Genomic DNA, 20,592 nt, shown 5'->3' on the forward strand with positions numbered 1-20,592 from the left:
TAAGGCGTCTGAGCCACACACACTCAACCGTAGCTGTGAAAGCTGCCCTGTACTCAGCTTCACAACTAGAAGTGGCCACAGTAGGCTGCTTCTTGCTCAACCATGATATGCATGAGCTTCCAAGCATGAAGCAAAAACCACTCGTGGACACGCGTGTGTCATAACAACCAGCCCAGTCAGAATCTGAAAAAGCATGTAAATCTGGCGGCAATGATCCCCCCTTGGGATAAAACAACCCAAGATGCCGAGTACCACTCAAATAGCGAAAGATACGCTTCACTGCCTGCCAATGCTTAATGCCTGGGCTATGCATAAATCTGCTCACCTGTGAGACTGCAAACTGAATGTCTGGCCTCGTAATGCATACATAAATGAGGCAACCAACAGCTGTCTGATAGAGTGTGACATCAAAGTGATCTCCAGCATCATGAAGACTCAACTTCAAACCTGTCTCCATTGGAGTAGCAATAGGCTTGCAGTCTTCAAGGCCAAATCTCCGCAACAATGTTTCAATATACTTTGTCTGACACAAAGCAATACCTCCATCACACTGCTTAAATTGTATCCCCAAATAATGATGCAAATGCCCCAAATCTGACATCTCAAAAGAGGCATTCAAATCAGCCTTAAAATCAGCAATATGACTCTCATTTGGTCCTGTGAGCAGCATGTCATCGACATAGAGAGCAATGATTAGATGTACACCATCCACACTTTTAACATACAAAGTGCTTTCTGTTGGACTATTCTGAAACCCATGTGCAGTCAAATATGCATGTATTTTTTCATACCAAGCTCGTGGAGCTTGCTTTAAACCATATAAAGCCTTTTTTAACCTGCACACTTTGTTTTCCTGCCCTCTTTGAACAAAACCACGAGGCTGCGATACATACACCTCCTCATGCAAATCTCCATTTAAGAACGCAGTCTTTATGTCCAGCTGATGTACATTCCAACCATTATGAGCTGCTAATGCACAGATGCTACGAACAGTGGTCATACGACATGTGGGAGCAAAAGTCTCATCAAAATCAATGCCCTTCTCTTGAGCATAACCTTTTGCAACAAGCCTAGCCTTATGGCGATCCACTGTGCCATCAGGCTTACGCTTCAATTTGTATACCCACTTAGTGCCAATGGCCTTCTTGCCAGGGGGCAAGTCACATAAAGACCATGTACCATTCTTCATAATAGCATCGTATTCTGCTTGCATAGCAGCCATCCAATTTTCTGAACTTTGTGCCTCATCAAATGAAACAGGCTCACTTTCATCGCACATACTAGAAACAGCCAATGCATAACAATCTGACGCATAAGAGGCACCATGAGAGCCAGAACGAGTGCGACTAGACAAAGGGGCATCCAACTTGCTGTCACGCAAAGTCTGCACCAGCCATCTAGGCATATTCCTAGAGCCCTCAATCTCTTGTCTCTCATCCTCAAGTGCATCATGCACATCTGCATCAGATATAGGCTGATCTGTGCCATCATTTAAAACCTGCATAGGCTGAAAAACTGCCTCATGAGGTATTGCACTTGACTGTGCACCACTGAAAAGAGGCAACAATGTATCATAGACATCACGTGAGCTGATATCTGTCTCCTTAGTACATGAAACCAAGGGCTGAACTGCATCTTCCACAAATACAACATCACGGCTAACCAAAATGCGCTTTGTCTGTGGATGATACAAACGATAGCCTTTGCTCTCAGCACTATATCCAACAAAAATACATTTGACAGCTTTGTCATCCAATTTTCTGCGATGTTGCACAGGCACTAATGCATATGCCAGGCAACCAAAAACACGTAAATGGCCAACAGATGGCTTGCGGCTATGCCAAGCCTCATATGGAGTGACAACCTGTAATGCTTTGGTGGGACACCTGTTTAGTACATAAGTGGCACACATGACAGCCTCAAGCCAAAAACCATGTGGTAGACTTTGACTCTTAACCATACATCTTGCCATTTCCATGAGAGACCTGTTTTTTCTCTCAGCCACACCATTTTGCTGTGGTGTATACGGCACTGTACATTGGTGTTTTATCCCACGCTCAGCCAGAAATGCATTAAATTCTGAAGACATATACTCCCCCCCTCGATCTGAACGGAGGGTGCCCAACTTACTTTCTGACACATTTTCAGCCATAACCAAAAACTGTTTGAAGCACAAAAACACTTCGGACTTTGCCTTCAAAGGATATACCCATGCATGCCTGGTAAAATCATCAATGAAAGTCACGAAGTAAAGGTAGTTTCCAAATGATGGAGTTTGCATGGGACCACAAACATCACTGTGAACAAGCTGCAATCTGCGTTCAGCTCTCACTGATCCATCTTTGGGAAAGGAAGCACGCTGCATTTTACCCAATATGCAGCCCTCACAAACATGCTTGACAGGTGCCTCAAGCTTAGGCAAAGAAGACACCATTTCAGATTTCTGCAGGCGCAACAAACTTGCAAAATTCAGATGACCAAAACGTGCATGCCACAGTTTTGCATTTGAAATAGCCTGCGTATCCATAATAGCACATGCTGAATCCTCTACACATTTGCCATCCATATTGAGCTTATACAGCCCTCGACATAGTGAACCAGATGCTACAATGATGTCACCACAAGAGAGATCATGAACAGTACATCTGTCATCCACAAATTTTACAACCAAACCTGTTTTGGCAAATGCGGAGACTGACAGCAGATTCTTTTTGATCCCTGGCACATACAATGCATCAAAAAGTGTAAAGGTGTTGCCATTTGCAACATTCAGCACAATCTGTCCAACTCCTTCAACGGGATAAGAGGAGTTATTGGCACAAGTGACAGTATTCCCTGTGGGAGCAGACTCAAGGAAAGTGAATAAACTGCGCTGCGAGGTGATATGCTTAGTGGCACCACTGTCAAAGTACCATACATCTGAATCTACTGCAGACATACATGTGTCATGCAAAGATGGGTCATAACTGCACTGCGCATTGAATGCCCATTCTGTATCTAGCACAACATTAGCAGATTCATTGTTAGAAGGAGAGGCATCTGCAACAGCCATACCAGCCTCTTTCTTCTTAGCCTCTTTCGCAGCCAGCTTAGGACACGCTTTGATGACATGATCATTTCCCTTACAGTACTTGCAAAATGTCTTCTGTTTGTCACCCTTCTTCTCATCTTTGTCTTCCTTCTTTGGTTGCGCAGCATTTGCAGATTTCTGCTTACTAGAAGAAAAGCCAGCTTTACCTTTCCCGCTTCTCTGACTAGCAACGAAAGCTTGATCTGCGACACGCATAATATTCATGTTTTGCCTTGACTGGTCTTCTTGCAGCAAAACAGAAACTAACTCCTCAAATGATAAGGCATTGGGATTGCCTTTCATCATCAAGCGAAGAGTGGAAGCAAAACCCTGATAAGAATCTGGTAGACCATTCAAAACAGTCTGCACAAGTGAACTGTCTGACAGGATTTCATCTGCAGAAATGAGCTGCTCTTTGAAATCCTTGATCTTTGTCAAAAAGCTATCCATAGAATCACCTTCGTTCATATGCTCACTCTCCAACTGTTTTCGGAGATAAGCAACACGAGCCTCATTTCTTGCCTGATACAATGTGGCAAGTACATCCCAAGCATCCTTAGAAGTCCTGCAGGAGCGAATATGTGGGATAATGGTACGTTTGACAGACAGCGCAATCAAGGCATGAGCCTGCGCATCTCTACCATCCCAACGAATCTGCTCTGCTGAAAGTGGTGGTTCTGCTACAGCACTTGTGCCTGCACCATCATCAACAGTACCTGTTTCTGATGTGTTTGCAGCATTCCCAGCCACAATAGGACGTGCATCAATACCCTGCACAATGTTCCATAACCCCTTTGCTACCAATACATGTCGCATCATATATGCCCACAATGGATAGTTGGTGCCATCCAACTTATCCTCAGCAGCCAACATGCGGAATACATCATTGTTGTCAGCCATGGCCAATGACTGTACTACTAGATGTAAATGCTGTCTGTAAGAGGAAAACCTGTATAAAATCGACCTGTGCTATGTAGCACAGCCCAAAACAGACGAATGGGCACCTGTCCTGCAGATTTTAATCTTGACAGAAAATCTGCACAGTAGGACGATTTTGCCTGCGCAGTACTTGGAATGCAAAAACGGAGGGCGAAATGACTTCAGATCAAAATTCTGAAACGACCAAGCCATATGGGCTTTCCCACGGCATATACTAACCTGCAGACGCTCGTGAAACCTCGTCGCAATCGGAGGAGATGAAGCGGCAGGTGCCGGTGATGCTGCCCGGGAGGAGGAAGCCTGCTCTGATACCAATTGTTGGAATTAGGGTTGCAGGAATGCACACACAACTTCAAGAAGATGAGGAAGCTTGAGCACAACACAGTAGTGTATTATGAGTGCCAAAAATGAAAGATAACAAGCCCTAGAAGATAATGGGCGTATATACAATGCACGGGGGAAAAAACCTCCTAGTGAGGGAAAAAGTGCCCCGGCGGTCCTAAGTGTGTTCACACACATCACTACTATAATATGGTAACACTTTCTAGTGGCCATTAAGCTCAATTTGGGCTACATTATAATGTGAGACACCTCTTACAAAAACCTACTTAGCTCGGTGGGCATCCAGTCCAAAAGTAGGTCGATGAAGTGATATATGTAGCCATGACAGCCAAAGTGGTTAACATACTCCCCTTCCTATTGGTGAGGTGCATGAGTAGTTGTAATGGGTCACAGGTGAACCAAGGAGCAATGCACTTGAATTGATTGTTAACCCTTGCACCTCTATGGCATCGATGTCGACCACCATATCATTTTTACCTTCTTTCGGCCACAGGCGCTGGAATGGCTGGAATTCACTTAAAAGCATGTATTGTATATTTTGTGTGTGTGCTCCCGCTTGTCTATGAAAGGTGTACCACGAGATCAATGAGTTTAGGTTACTACCTTTGGATGAGTGTTTACACTAGCCTAGGTGGGCTAGAGAGACCGAGAATCTTATTTTTAAGTTTGTCCACCCAAATGGTGTAAACCCTAGAAACAAAGGAGATAAGGCAAAAGGAAAGCCAACCTTGTATTCTCTTATGCTAATTCAATAGAGTGCTCTTCTTCTCTAGTATCTTATATTATTGCTTGCTTGCCTGTTGAGCTCTTATGTGCTTGCTTACATGTATCTGAGACAGTGAGTGTGTGGGATTGAGTTGTGAGGAGGGTCGAGCTTCCATTGGAGGGTGGCAGGGCAGCAGGGTAGAACTTTCGAGGGCGTCTGCGCAATGATAATGCTACTTACAAGAATCCAAGGCAGGTGGCTTTCACGAGGTGAGTGACACATCCCAATTTTTCATTTGTGTACTAGGCCATGGCACACGGGTTCTTGGTTGAGCTGCTTGTGCTCCCGAGTGCGGTTGGGCAAAGCCCCACGATATTGGATTGTTCTTTGTATTCTTTCCATGGCACAAGGGCTTCCTATAAGTGGCACTACTGCTGAGGAATAGCCCCACTGCATAGCCACAATGCATTTTGAAAGCTTGTGAATGGTTAAATCTATCATACTTTTGGTTTTTTTAAGGAAAAAGTAGATAAGAAATCCCAAAAAACCTTTGATTTTGCTACATTGTTCTTGTTTTTGTTGCATTTTCTTGTTATCTTAGGAAATTGGTGTTTAGTTTTTCTTATTGCCCTAAAACTATGTGTCTCTTTAATTTTTGCCATTTTCTACATTTTCTGTTTTCTGTTCATATGAATTGGGCATGGGGTTTATCCTAATTTTGACTCCTTACACATAGAATTTGGGATAAAAACAAGGATTTGGAAAGTGTGAAGTTGTTTTTAGATCTGTAGTCCTTGATCTAAAAATCCATCCAATGGTTCACAAAATTTCCATAAACTAATCACCCTTTTGTCCAAAGGTTTTCATAGCTTTGCTTTCTTTATCCTTTAGGTTTTCATAGCTTTGCTTTCTTTATCCACATGAGCCTGATAAGGTACTTGAATTCAGGGAAAGGAAACTTTGTAGTTGACTAATCCGTGAGGTTAAAATTAGGTGGAAAGATAGGGAAATAGAGGATTCGACTTGGGAGTCGGTTGACATTGTTCAGCTCAGTTCTCCTTCTTTTCATTTGCAAAATGAAAGTATGTTATATGCACATTATGTGTGCATATCCTAGGAGGCTAACCCACATTAGGCTTGTGAGCATGGGAGCATGGGAACAAGCTCTAGTGGAGCATGGGTTAGGACTAACCTTAAGGGTTAAGGTTAGGGTCAGGCATCCAAGGGTCACACATGGGAGATGGAGAGTTAAGAGTCACTTGAGGGCCCTCCTATATAATAGGGGCATGGGGCACACTCAAGGGGGGCTTAGGCTATGGTCTCTTGATATTATCTTGACGCTAAGGCTATGTTACCTTGAGGCTAGGTTATGATATGATGTCCTCTTGTATAGAGGATTATATCTACTCACCTACCATTTCACACCATAGCTACATGCTGATGGATTGGAGTTATACCTCTTGATGGTATGGGACATCAAGGTAAAGGTATGATGTACTTCATTATAATTCATGTGTGCATCCCTTGGGCTCGGGGGTGGTCGGGTGGATGAGTTTATGCCTAATTTATGCATACCTAGAGAGTTATTAGGGTTTTAACACCTTCTTCTTGCCATGTAGCTAGTGAGAAGGTGTGAGGTTATGTTACAAGAGGTAGATTTGTGTGCTTGAGGGTTTGCATCTTGCTTAGAGGAGGATGGGTTCATTGCATGTGGGATGGTAAGAGCATTCTCTCTATCTGTGAGAATCCTTAGTCTTATCATTGGGATTGTTCATGGGAGAGAATGTTGTGTCAAGGGATTTGTATAGTTGTGTTGCTCATTCCATTCATTAGGGTGTTGGGTAGTGTAGGTTTTCTCTAACCATCCCTCTCTCTTCAATCTCATTCATGAGAGCTTGTGTGAGAGGCAAGCATTTGGGGCCTAAGTCTTCTCCTCATCTTCCAATGACGTGTGGGTGCTTATTTTGGCAAGCACACGTCATCTTCCAATGACGTGTGGGTGCTTATTTTGGCAAGCAATGGGCGAGCAGTTTTGCGAAATTGGCGGGCGGTTGAAATCGTAACAGATAGGTACCTCTTGTTCCCTACTATCTTTCACTCTCTCTCTCTCTCTCTCTCTCTCTCTCTCTCACACACACACACACACACACACAATTCACATGTAGGCTTTCTTTGCAAGATATCGATAAAAGTCACTTCCATACATGAGACAATGAATACAAATTCCATGGAAAACACCAATAAGTGTGCTTGGTTGAAATTGTAACACATAGGAAATTTCTCTCTCTTTCACTCACTCACTCTCTCTCTCTCTCTCTCTCTCTCTCTCTCTCTCTCTCTCCCTCTTGAGATATTGACACATTTACACACTAACACATTAACACATTAACACATTTCACAGTTTTGCAAGATATTTCACATATAACACATAGGTCATTTCTCTCTCTCTCTCTCTTTCTCTCTCTCTCTCTCTCTCTCTCTCATGATATTGACACATGTACACACCAACACATTTCACACTTTCGATATTGATAAAAGTCGTTTCCATATATGAGACAATATATAAAAAGCATGAAAAATAACAATAAATGTTTATGGCAACCAATGACATGGTCATCTCTATGCCTCATTTTCCACGTGAGGCACCAGCACTACTTGAAGTTGCATGATCTTGTTGGTTTATGTTGGGTCGTGGAGGTCCCCCCCCCCAATTCGGATACTGATATGGGTTGGTCATGTTAGGCTGTGGTATACCATAAGAGTTATGGCATCATTGCTGGTGTCATTTCTACTCTTGGTGGTGGTGGATAATAGCTAAGTTGTCGGGCTGTATTGGTAGCTTCAGGTGGTGGTGGTGGATAGTAAGAAAGTTGTCGAGTTGTAGAAGTAGCACCATGTGGTACATATGAAGTATGCCTTGGCAACCATTAGGGTTTTCCACGCCAAGGTTCCTCCAACGAAATTTGAGGTTACGTGCTTGCTTGAATAATTTTCTTGGATTCTTTACCTTGAAACCACGTGGAACCTAGGTCTATGGGCACATCTTGCAAATGGGCCAACTCCTGATTATAGCACATCCAATCATTGATGGCACATAATTGTGCCTATTGAAGCTCTCTTCAAGTTCCAAAAGGTGGTCATCTGTAGTTCGAATGGTTGGATTCACACAAAGCCTATTCAATGGTGCAGGTGGAAGTCTCACATCATCGACAAAGTGTGAAGACAACTAGTCCTACAATATCTCAGTTTGCACCAAAGTGTGAAGACAACCAGTCCTACAAAGTGTGAAGACAACCAGTCCTACAATATCTCAGTTTGCACCAACCTCCCAAAATTTTTCGATAGAGAGGGAAAGTTCCTCCTCTTCCATCGATTGCCTGACAACCCTTTTTCGAGAGCTCTGTGGGGTAGAGGAGCTTGCTACATTTGTTCCTTAGACCACATTTGACACAATCTCACTTGGCCCTACATTTTTAGCGCTCTTGGACAATATCGGTTGAGAAATGTTAATGACGTTTGGTTGCTTATGAGCTTTTTGAGATTGGATTGATGAAGCCATTTTGCAACATACAACATTTCAAATGAGTTTAAAGTCATGAGTAGGGGTGACGTGTGTGTATTACTAGTGTATGTGTACGTGAGGGTGTTTGTGGGGGGGATAGAGATACATGCAAGACGTGAGTGTATTTGTGCATGAGTGTGCTTTAGTATGTGTGCGAGGTACATCACTATCAGGGACAGTGGACCGGGGTTGGTGGATGGTCAAGGCGTCCTAAAGTTTTGCTTTCCCCTTGTCCCGCGGAGTCGTAGTGGTGGTGGGTGGCAATGGAGGCTATCTTGGGCTTCCATTGAATTTTTTGCAGTTCTAGAATCATGGGAGTAGTAGGGATGGTGTACCGCAGTTGTCGTGGGACCCAAATTTACTGATTGTCTTCATAGAAGTGTTGATCTTGGAGGAGAGGTTTAGGGATCCACATGTAAGTAGTCGAGGGGCAAGGTTGAGGTTTTAACGATGATGGTTCGGCCATGTGGAAGGTTTTCAACGGTGGTGGATCCTTTAATGTGCGTCTGCAGAGTGTGGTGCTGATGAGGGTTCGTGAGACATTTGGGTATGTGCTGTGGGAAGGCCTCTTTTTGGGTGGCATGGTTCTATGTTGGTCAGAGAACAAAGTGATAGTGGTTAGTGGAGGGGAGTGATCAACTAAGGGTTCTTCATATGTCATTAAGAATGTAACTCCAGAGGCCAGTTTGTAGGGTGGTCGTCCTTGCATCCCAATCAATTTGACACCAATTGTGTCCCATCCATCCATGCCCTAAGAAGAAATTTTTCACTCATGGTTCCTGCAGGCATTAAATAAAACTTCCCTTCCAAGGGGTTATTGTTGCCAATGTGGAACAAAGTCATCGACAGTGAGGCTTAATGCAAGTGCTTGATCTAGCAATGCCTATTCTTGCTAGATGTTTCTACTAAATTGAGAGCCTATGTGTATATTATTACATGTGTCATGCATGGGCATAGGGGTAAAGGTTTGCCCATGTAGAAGTTCCGTCTAGTGAAAATCCCAACACACTGTTTTCTTCAGCTCTTGGTTTTTTTCCTTTTCAACTCTTTGCATGGGTCTTGCCTAGACATTGAACTGATTATGAGGCAACTATAGTGACCATGGCTAGGGTGTTCATTAATGGTGGCCTTCCGAGGGAGAGCTATGTCTCATAGGACATAAAATTTTGATTAGCTACTATGTCAACAAGTGCCAATTTTTGGGTGAAACTCGTCGGGGTGGTCATTCCTAACGGGTTTCACTTCCCAGTCCTCTTCCTTGAGGTCCACTACTTGGGCCATGTTAACCATGTTGCTTATCACTATTTCGCTTCACGTTGGGCCATTTCTTTCATTGCTTTGTGTTGTTTCTTTTGTTATTTTTTGGTATGAATGGCCCTTATCAGTGAGTGGGGCATAGTAGCGTTTTAGTTTGCTACCATTGAAGTATCCTACCGTTTCGACACGGTTGAGTGTTTCTATGTGCACTGCGGCTTATGGGGTTTTCTCAGTGACTAAGAAAGGTCCTAAGCCTATGAATTTAAGCTTTTTTTTTGGTGGGTTTTTGTGTTGTAGAGGACCATATCGCCGTCACTTATTTCTTTTTCCTTAAGTCGGTCGTCAAACCATTGTTTACACCTTAGTTTTCCTACAATCATATTGTACATGCCAAGGAGGTGTGTTTCATCAAACTTTTTAAGTTCAAAAAGGTGACAGCCCAGAAGATTGCCCGTGAGTTTCTCCTGTACCTTGATTCTTATGCTGGGTGTGAAGAACTCCATAGGCATGACTGCTTCAGTATCGTAGGTTAAACTTAAGGGTGTGGCATTTGTAGTTGTCTTGTAGGATGTGTGATATGCCAAAAGGGTTACCGGAAACTTTTGTTCCCAATCATTTTGGCTATCTTCAAGTGTTTTGGTCGTCAGGATGGCACAAAGGACTTTATTTGTGCTTTTGGCTTGGTCATTGGCTTGGGGATAGTAGGGGGATGTGGGTGACTAGGAATTCTTATAACAAGATTTGTATCACTAGATTGATGAAGTGTGCACCATTGTCACTCACTAGTTCAAGAGGGCACCCAAAGCAAGTGATCACTAATTCATAAAGGAATTTAGTTATGGATCTCGTGTGAGCTTTGCGGCGGGTAGCCCTAGCTGCTTTGACCCATTTATTAGTGCAATAGTCTGTGGCCATTATAATGTATTGCGCTTGAGTGTACCGAGCCGTCGGACTAATGGGTCCGATGAAATCAATGCCCCACTTCTCAAATGGTTGTAAGGACACGACAGGGTTCAGGGGCATTTTGTCCTTAAATCATGGAATTTCCATTGGCATTTGTCACATTGTTTGATGTATTCCACTGTGTTTGCCATTAAGTTGGGCCGCTGTAGTCCTTTTGTGAGGACTACAGCGAGCAATAATGTCTGCTGCTCTGTGAAGTGTCCTCTAGCACTGGCGGAGTGGGCCTACTCTAGAAGGAAGACATACTTATATTCATGGACACAACATCGTATGATTATGTTCTTTCCTTCTCTGTAGAGTTGTTCCACAATCAATTGGTAGGGGGTAACTTTTTAATGAGGTGCCTTTCCCGATCTTTGTTGAGGAGTGGCTCCACGAGTAGGCTGTTGGCAAGTAAGTGTGCAACCTCCTCTCCTCATTCGGGGATTAAGCACAATTGCAACAAGGTAGCATCTCGTAGGTCGTCACATCGACACCCATTGTTGGCTCTCCATTGGGGATGCGTGACATGTGGTCAGCCAAAACATGTTGTGATCCCTTCCTCATTGTGAGAGTGAAGGCAAACTCCAGAAAAATTAGCAACCATCTAGTGATTATGCCGGTGGTACAGGATTTGTTTATAAGATAAAGGAGAGCTTGATGGTCTACAAAGAAGACAAACTTAGTTGGCCAAAAGATAATGGAGAAACCTTTTAACCGCCGTGTAGCCCATGGCTAAGCACTGCCTTTTGGTGGTGGTATAGTTGTGTTTGCCTTGTTGAGTTGGCGCCTAGCAAAACTAATAGAGAAATCCCTATTGTGCTCACTGGGTTGAGCCAGTTACACCCAATTGCAAAGGTGAAGGCATGGATGTGGATGTGAAATATGATGTCCCAATTGGGGGATACCTCTAGATGGGAGCGCTTGCCAAGGCTTTTTTCAGGGTGCTATACGCATGTTGGCACTCCTCTTTCCATTAAAAAATGATTAGAAGTCCATAGAGGAGGCGAGTAAGTTCGGCATACATGAAGATGAAACATTGATAATACCCAATATGTCCCATGAAGCGTTGGACTCCTTTGAAGTTGGTTAGCAATGGTGACATCTCTTGGATGAGTCGCACCTTGCTGTCATTTGTGGAGATTCCTTGTTTTGAGGCAATGTGTCCCAAGATTACTATGTGCCGAACCTAGAATTGGCATTTCAGTGGGTTGAGAGAGATTCGATAGAGTCGAAATCTCTCTAGAACTTTCTATAAACATTCTAAGTGTGCTTTCCAACTAGAATTGACACAGAGGTCATCCATGAAAACTTCAAAGACTTTTCAAAGATATTCCTTGTAGGTCGTGCACATTAGGCATTGGAAGGTGCCTGGGGCATTGGTCAGCCCAAATGGCATGACACAATAGCATACGTGCCCCATTCAGTCACAAAGGCTGTTTTATGTTGATGCTTTGGGTTGATCAACACTTGATTATATCCAAAGAATCCATCAAGGAAGCTGTAGGCTTCCTTTCCTATGACTCTCTTGAGCACATGTTCTGTCAACATGTGTTCTGTGAACACTATCAGCATGGGTGAAACCCATTTTTTGTGCTCTATCTTGTAAATGAGTCCACCATCTATGAGTCTGTCAATTTCCTCCTGGACCATCTTGGAGTATTTGGGATTCAATGGGTACGCTCTTTGTTTCATTGGTCTTGCTCCCTCTACCATGGGGATGGTATGTTTGACCACTTTGGGAGGTGCACCCTTCATGTCTGTGTACTTCCATATGAAGCAATCATGGAATTTTGTGAGGAGAGTAGCCAGATCTTTTTCCTCTTCGGCTGAGAGGTCTTCCCCTATGTAGATAGGCTTTGGGTATTTGCCCAAGCTTGCCAGGGTAACTTCTTTAACCTTGGTTGGACCACCATAAGAGGTCCGTGGATCTCCATCATGGGATCTTTGGGCCAAGTCATATTTTACAAATCGATCCGCCATTTTGAAGGTTCTGAAGTTCTTGGGGACTTGTTTGGTCTCCTTGGCTTTAGCGCTTTATTCTTCTACCAGATTTTTGGCTTCTTTTTCTACAAGCGCTAACTTTTTGTTGCATGCCTTACACACAGAAGAGCGACAAAGCTTTTGCGATTCAGGTAGGGAATCAACCCTTCAGTTTGGAGGCGATCGTATTGATTAGAATGGAGACTTTGGCAAGATCCTTTTGCCAAACTTGGCTGAAGTATGTGTGCACATCGACATCCCTGACATATTTTAATCAATGTGTGTCTGAATCAGTAGGGAAGACGTACGTCTCTTTTCCAAAAAAACCATTGGGTTTACAAGTTTTGTGTGGATGTCTCGTTTTAGAGTTGTCTAGCTCTGCGGGCTCTTGCATTCCTGCTGCTAGATGTCCTTACATCCAATCTTTCAAATATTTCCATAAGCTTGGTCCACCTTGGAGTAAGGTGCCAATGGGGATTTGGATTTGAGAAGAGAGGAGGAAGGAGATACCTACAATGTCTCTAGGAATGGATGCAATTTCCTAAGTTGGATCACCCTTGTCCATTTTTAGGCTCTTGCAAGTGTAGGGTATTGGGATCTGGACTTATGTGTCTATCCATTTTGAGCGATCAGCTCCAAGGTTTTTGAGATACTCTGTAACCAGGTTTCCCTAGTGGACCACTTGTGGTGGTCTCTTAGAGGGTGTTTGGACTTGGAAACCTCTACTCTGTCCCTGAGCTTCCTCAGTCGGTCTTATATCAGAGATCGAGGGACATGGTTCAAGGTGTGCCATTGGAGGCTCATCCTCCAGTTGAGCTTGGCAGTTCCCGACCAACTCTTGAGCTGCTTTTAACCTTTCCTTTTCTTCATCAATGGGGTTAGGATATTCGGCTAACTTCCAGGGCAGCTCGTTTGGGATCTATCCGACTTGCTAAAGATAGTACTTTCTCCCCTTCAGGAGGTAGACTCATTGGTGGTTTTTTCATCTTTTGATCCACTCTATATGACCACACGGCTATCCCCCTTTCCTATCCTTGTGGCCTTTTTCTTCCGTGAGCACCTTGCCATGCGTGCTTGTTCTGGGACATCCTTATGGGATAGAACTTTTGCGAGTCCAGGGTGTCCCTGATCTTGTGCGGTTGATGCCTTAGTTGTAGCAGCGTGAGTTGTGGCCCTCCTTCTACTTTGCATCTTGGTTAATTGTGTTAGGGACTGTGTGGATGAAGCCATCTCTTACACTTACCAAATTAATGCTAGTGCTAGGATTAGCTTCATTCTTAGTGGACAGTCCTTGTAAATATGGTTAATTCCACACCTTGTGCATAAAGGAGTTAAGGTGGAAGTACTCACAAGAGGACTTGCCATACCTTTCTTGATCGGACACTTGGTGAGGTCCTGCAGCACAATGATAGCATTGCATGGGTGGCCGTTATACAGTGTTGGTGCTGGCAAGGCCAACATTTGCCTAGGGTTTGTAGGCAAGGCTTGGGGTAGGGCTCAGGCTAGCAGCTCTTTGTTGGTAGCAATTTGCGGTTTTGTGATTGCCCCATCTTTGACAATAAGCACAGTAGAGAGCGGGACGGGGTCTCAAATGTGCACTCCACGCTCGTATGATTAGCTTGACAAATTGGGCACCACACTAACTCCCTCTTTGGGTAAAGATGGGGTTGGCCAACTCAATCACAACCTTGGCTGGTTCTCCAATGTTGGGTCATTTGCTGCATCAAGGCCGCAACTAACTCTTCAACCTGTTGTCCTGAGGAGGATTCTTTGCCTTTCCCTTTAGATCTTGTGCTAGTAGTTTTGAAGGATGCCTCGGACATGCCCTCATGTAATTCTCGGAAACGAGTACCCTTGAAATTATCCTCAAAGACCATAGCACTCCTGCAGCATTCCTCAAGGAGGTGCAGGCTAGAGCGTATAAGGAGTTGTGCAAGGGTTCATCCTGAAGGCCTTCGAGGAGCCTACCAATCAGCCTTTCATCTGAGAACTTGTCTCTGTTACTATGGAGATATCTCACCTAGTTGATGTAGTCCTGGATGGATTTCCCATGCTTGTGTTTCACATTGTGCAGTTGTTCGACTGGGTTTCATCGGGTTCCTTGGCGTTGTGCAGTTGTTTGACTGGGTTTCATCGGGTTCCTTGGCGTTGTGCAGTTGTTCAACTGGGCTCCATCGCGTTCTTTGGCATGAGTATCCAAATTTGAAGGCCTCTTTCAAGGCTTCAAAGGTGGTCTTATCCTCTACTTTTAGTGATCTAAACCACTGCCCGACTTTGCCATCTATCCGAAGGCACTAACCTTAACTTGGGCATCCATGTGGCCAAATGCCTCATAGATCTGATTGAACGTTTCTAAATGTTGTATAGGATCTCCAATTCCATCAAACTTGGTGATCAATTTAGAAATGTGGGCCGGTTTGTTTTGTTCTTGTCTCAAACCTTATGCTTGGTTGAATTGGTGTTGGCGGTGTTATTCCGACGACTACCCCCTCCCTATTTCTATGGCTATCTTTAACATTTTAGGAGTCAATCCTACCATGGCTAAAGCTAGTGCAGGTTGGGGTAGGATAGGCAAGGGAGCTAGACTGGGCAGATAATATACCATGGGGGGTCCTTGTCTCAAAGGAGGACCGGTTTTTGCTTCGTAAGGTCCCATATGGTATCCATGGTATATCCCACGAGGTGGGTACTATTGGTACATTGGTATGGCGGGCTGGTAGGGTTGTGCAGGGTAGGCTGTCTCCCTTCGATAGGACATTTCAGGGCCCTGGAGAGTGTGGGTTCCTGACCTAGGTTTGGCACAAGTCTATGTTCTTGGTATGAGTCAGCCATTCTAGTGGTTGGCATGGCCCCCCAGATTGGTGCATTAGTCTGGGTTAGGTTACTTTCACTTTGCTTTATTTTCGGTCTATGGTCTAGAGGTGGCATGGGCTCTCTTTTGAGCTTACGTTCCATGCCTCTCTCTCTAGGATGTGGATCATTTGACTGTGCGTTTCCTAGGATAAAGTTTCTCAGTCTTGATCTCAAGACTCCTTTGTGAATGCATGGGGGACTCTAGGTCTTGCTCTAATGTAGGCGGTATGTCCATTCACTGGGCCACCAATCTGCTTGCCTCTAAGTCAAGGGTAGTGCTCTCATGCTAGGATGCTCCTCACTGTCAAAGACTAACACCGTTTGGCTCTAAGCTGTGTTGGTCTGATCTTACAAGCGAGGGACCATCAGAAGGGTCAATGTCGCCACAACAGAGGGTTGTTTCACACTAATTTCACTGAGTGTAAGTGCATGAATGTGGGAAGTGGTAGTGCTAGATCCTCCTCTGTATAGTTTTTTTTATTTTTTAAAATGTGAAGGTACGGTCGTGCGTTGGTTAAGGAATGGGCATTCTCTTGACAAGGTATAGACAGACGCTTATGAAAGGTATGGCCATGCCTTCAGGAAGGTATGTGCGTGGCCAAGTCAAGGTACAGACGTACGCTTGGAAGGACACAGATGTGGCTGGGAAGAAGGTACGGGCATACGCTTGAAGAAGGTATGGGCGTATGCTTGTGAAGGAACGGGTGTATGCTTGTGGCTCAAACAAATCTCCTAAATGTGTTGGGATGATGTGTCGTTTGATAGCCACCCCCTAATATTCTATGCACTGTACACCTATACCCTTTGTGTACCCCTCTTCAATGCTCTTTATGCCCTTGTAAATGCAATTTATTCTCCTTGAATGCACACTGCTCATATTTATGGAGTAGATTTGGAAAGATCTACCTAGAAGGAAGGAATAGTCGTGGTTAAGGAAGGAACGACTGTGGCTCTGATAAGCGTATGGCCGTACGCTTCTGTAGAGCCAAAAAATGCGTCAATCCTCCTCCTAAGATTTTTGAGATTTTGGGTTTTTTCTTGATGTTTTTTTTGTGTTTTATTTTTATGAGTGGCTTGAGCTAACCTCAAGCTACCCAATGGTGCCTACAATTCTTAACTAACCTTATTTACCTAAGACTAATTAAGGGATTAAGCTACTATGCAAGCTTGAACAAATGTTAAAGAAAATAAAAATTCATAAACTTCAAGAGCAAAATTAGGCACTTACTTGTGTCTCCCGCTTCCAATGAAGACTCCCAAGGTCCTCATGCTTCATTGAACTCCATTATTGTAGAAGACAAGATAAAACAAACAAACAAACATACAACTACCAGTGGATTTGCATTCCAACCGGGTTATGCAATGACTCTAGCAAGTGATAGAGTGTGAAGGACCCTAAGCTAAATGCTCATCCTCGGCAGCGTTGCCAAAGATGATCAACATGCTACCTTGCACAAGAGAGGGAGATAAGAAGAGCAGTAAGACCATGCAAGGGGGTCGGTTTGGAGCCAACCCTAATGAGGGTTAACTCCCCAATGTGAGGCCACTAGGGGCTCACTCCACCTTCACTTGTGTCACCAAAATGGAGCTTCACAAGCTAGGTAGAGAGCAAGGAGGAAGGGAGGTTCGGCGGTCCATATACAATTGGGGGCCCAAAATTGATTTCCTAGCTCTATGTACACCTTGGCTCATTCATATGAGATCGGCATTACACAAGTCGCAAGCTCGGTCATCCCATATATATTTTGCATGAAGTGCTTAGCACGGTTACATAATAATGAGTTACAAGAACTGTAACCATGCTTCAAAATGATGTCAACCAGTGTGGTTAACAACAGTGTGACCACTGCATGTAGAAGGATTGAATCTGACGGATGGAATATGCTATGTCACGATAGCCACCATCGCCACCATAGCCCAAGAGAGGCAAAAGCTCTAGTCATCACCCAACCATAGAGGAATGTTTATACATATCGACATTGTCGGGCTTATATATTGGCCTGCCTGCCTGCCCACACTAGCCCGACCGCCCATGGTTCTTCGACTTGGGTGCCTCACCCCTGAACCCCAGACACTCTCGCCATAGGCGCTCGGCGTGTGGACTCCATATCCGGTTGAGCTCCGCTGCCACTATGGGTGAATCATGCATGTCGTTACAAGCTACATGACATTACCCCCCCTTCTAAAGAGTTTTTGCCCGCGAAAACAAATTGGGAAAAGTTGTTGGTAAGAATATATAGCGTTCTCACTTGAGATCTTTTCTGACCTATCTCTCCACTAATTGCATATCAGTACACACTACACCTCATATTCCGGTCTTTGAACCTAAGAATTCTCCTTGGTTCATATGGAAGTGTGGTAACTCCAAGGACTTAACTACAACTTTAAGACAAACTACGTTGTCTTGGTGATACATTGTTTTCATATGCCATTGACATGAAAAACTAGGTGTACTCGAGAGCTCTCTAGCAACTCAAGTTTGTAGACTCTGCTACCAACCATTTGTAGATTACGCTACTAAATATTTGTAAACTATGGTACCTTTCTATGCTACCAATTTTTTGACTCTTCTCCTTGCATAGCTCTATGACCATAGGAGATCTATACTAGAGTCCATAAAACAACGTAAATGGGGCAAATCTAGTCATGAACAACAAAAGATAGATTCCAAAGGTGAGAGGTACTCCTCTCCACTAGATTATTTATCTATGCCCAAGAATATACTCTAGAACCTTGTTGGGTTTCTAGTTTTACCACCATCAATCTATGGATGGGGTTGATTTCACTCTTACTTAGAGTGATATATAACCTTTGAAGATTTTCCTTAAAGATGACTATCAAACTTTCTATCTCTACCCCTCTATCTGTGGGCATGCCATATAGTTTGCAGAGATGTTTGATAAAGATCCTTTCAAACTCAGATGTTTTCACATCTTATTAGTTGGTCAAATGTTGAGCTTTTTACTTTTCCCTTCGAGAAGAGTTTTCAGAAAGTTGTAAACAAGTGTTTGTGTGTAGACCATATGGTCAAACTCAGATGTTTTCACATCTTATTAGTTGGTCAAATGTTGAGCTTTTTACTTTTCCCTTCGAGAAGAGTTTTCAGAAAGTTGTAAACAAGTGTTTGTGTGTAGACCATATGGTCATCTACGTTTGTAACTTCCCTAAATACTACGGCAAGGAAAGCAAGACACATAACATATTTTGCTTAAGTACTATGACCAAGGAAACATGTAATACTTGTGTTTCATGTGGAACACCAAACCATAGTTGCCACTTACAACTATGAAAGATGTCAATGAAATAGAAATTGCTACTAAGGCATCAAATAACATCATGCCTTTAGTATATGCCAGAAGTTCTCAAATCCTCAAGAACTTCATAATGAATATGCTTCAACATTCAAGGATTTCCTTTGCTTGTTCTACAACATCAAAGGTGTTTTCCTCTTGTGGTTAGAAACCACATGGACCTTAATTCAACAAATTTGCGCAACTATACAAGTTTTTAGCAAATAGTTCTACAATGTGGTAAAGTTCAATTGACCTTGCAGGGTTTAAGGAAAACTACACTTTGCTCTCTCTAAAAGTTCTTGCATTCTTCCAACAATAGTTTTCACATCTTGTAACAAAGATGATTTCCACATAGCCAACATCTATGTGATGTGTAGTGTCTACACACTACTAGAAAGTCAAGAGCAACATGAATTAATAAGAGTACCACTCCCATCCCATGACTAGATACTACAACACTAATAGCCCAAGCAAATAAAGAATTTACTTGTTTAATTTATGAAAGTCATTCTATACTTCTATAATTTATATGGTAGCAGCCAAACATGAGCTCAAAATGAACACCAATGTTGGATATAGGCAAGATTATACTCCTTGAATGTTTTAGGGAGTACCCCACATATCACAACCATCCAAATATTCCTGATCACCAATGGTTCTATAGCATTCTCAAACTAGAAACAACTCTGTCAGCACTAGTATTTAATCATGGCTTTGCTACATAGAGCTTCTCTGAACGCTGTCATTGGATTTCTCAAACTAGAAACCACTCTGTCAGCATTAGTATTTAATCATGGCTTTGTTACGCAGAGATTCTCCGAACTCTGTTGTTGGATTTCTTCCCAACAAAAGGCTATAAGTGAGTCTCAAACTCAATCTTGTCCAAACACTTTATCATTACGGAACAAGCATACAACCAATCAAACGGTCAACCTCTATGAGACCTCTATGTACAAGCCTTGGTGTCCCATACCACCAAGACCACAATGACCTCTATGAGCACTTGACGTCCCATACCATCAAGTGAGCATGAAGCTCATTGTGACACACAAGTGGACTCTTTTCCTCTCCTTGAGAAATAGCTACAAAATCTCAAGCATATGGATAACTATGCATCCAAACCAAGGGTGTTTGCAACTAGACCAACTATGCAACTTCGTATATGGTGCACATGTTTTTCAAAGTCTAACATGGCTATAATTTAAGGAACTACAAAACAAGATCCACAGCCTCCAATACTCAATCTAGAGTATTTGTCAAAGTAATCCGGTAAGATCTTAATGGGCCACTACCTAAACTGGTAATCAAGCCAAGATCTTAAGATATTAAAGATTAGCTAAACAAGGTGGCTTTAGAATAAGATCTTAAGATATTAAAGATTAGCTAAACAAGGTGGCTTTAAAATAAGACCTCTTATAGGGATACACTTATTTCAAACTTCATAGGTACGTTAAGTAGCTGCATACTTTCTAGAAGTCATGTTGAACCAAGTTCAAGTCATTAACACCCAGGTTTCTCTACGTTCAGTAAACTCCAAACTCAAGGATCACTATGGATCTCACTCTAAGATCACTAAAAAATCTTAGAACAGTTTATCTCCACAGACCATGCATGAGCGCTTGCATCTTTGCGGACCAAGCATAAT

The sequence above is a fragment of the Cibotium barometz genome, chromosome 7, assembly GCF_041138505.1.
Source record: "Cibotium barometz isolate CiBa-2024 chromosome 7, ASM4113850v1, whole genome shotgun sequence".
Classification (NCBI taxonomy): domain Eukaryota; kingdom Viridiplantae; phylum Streptophyta; class Polypodiopsida; order Cyatheales; family Cibotiaceae; genus Cibotium; species Cibotium barometz.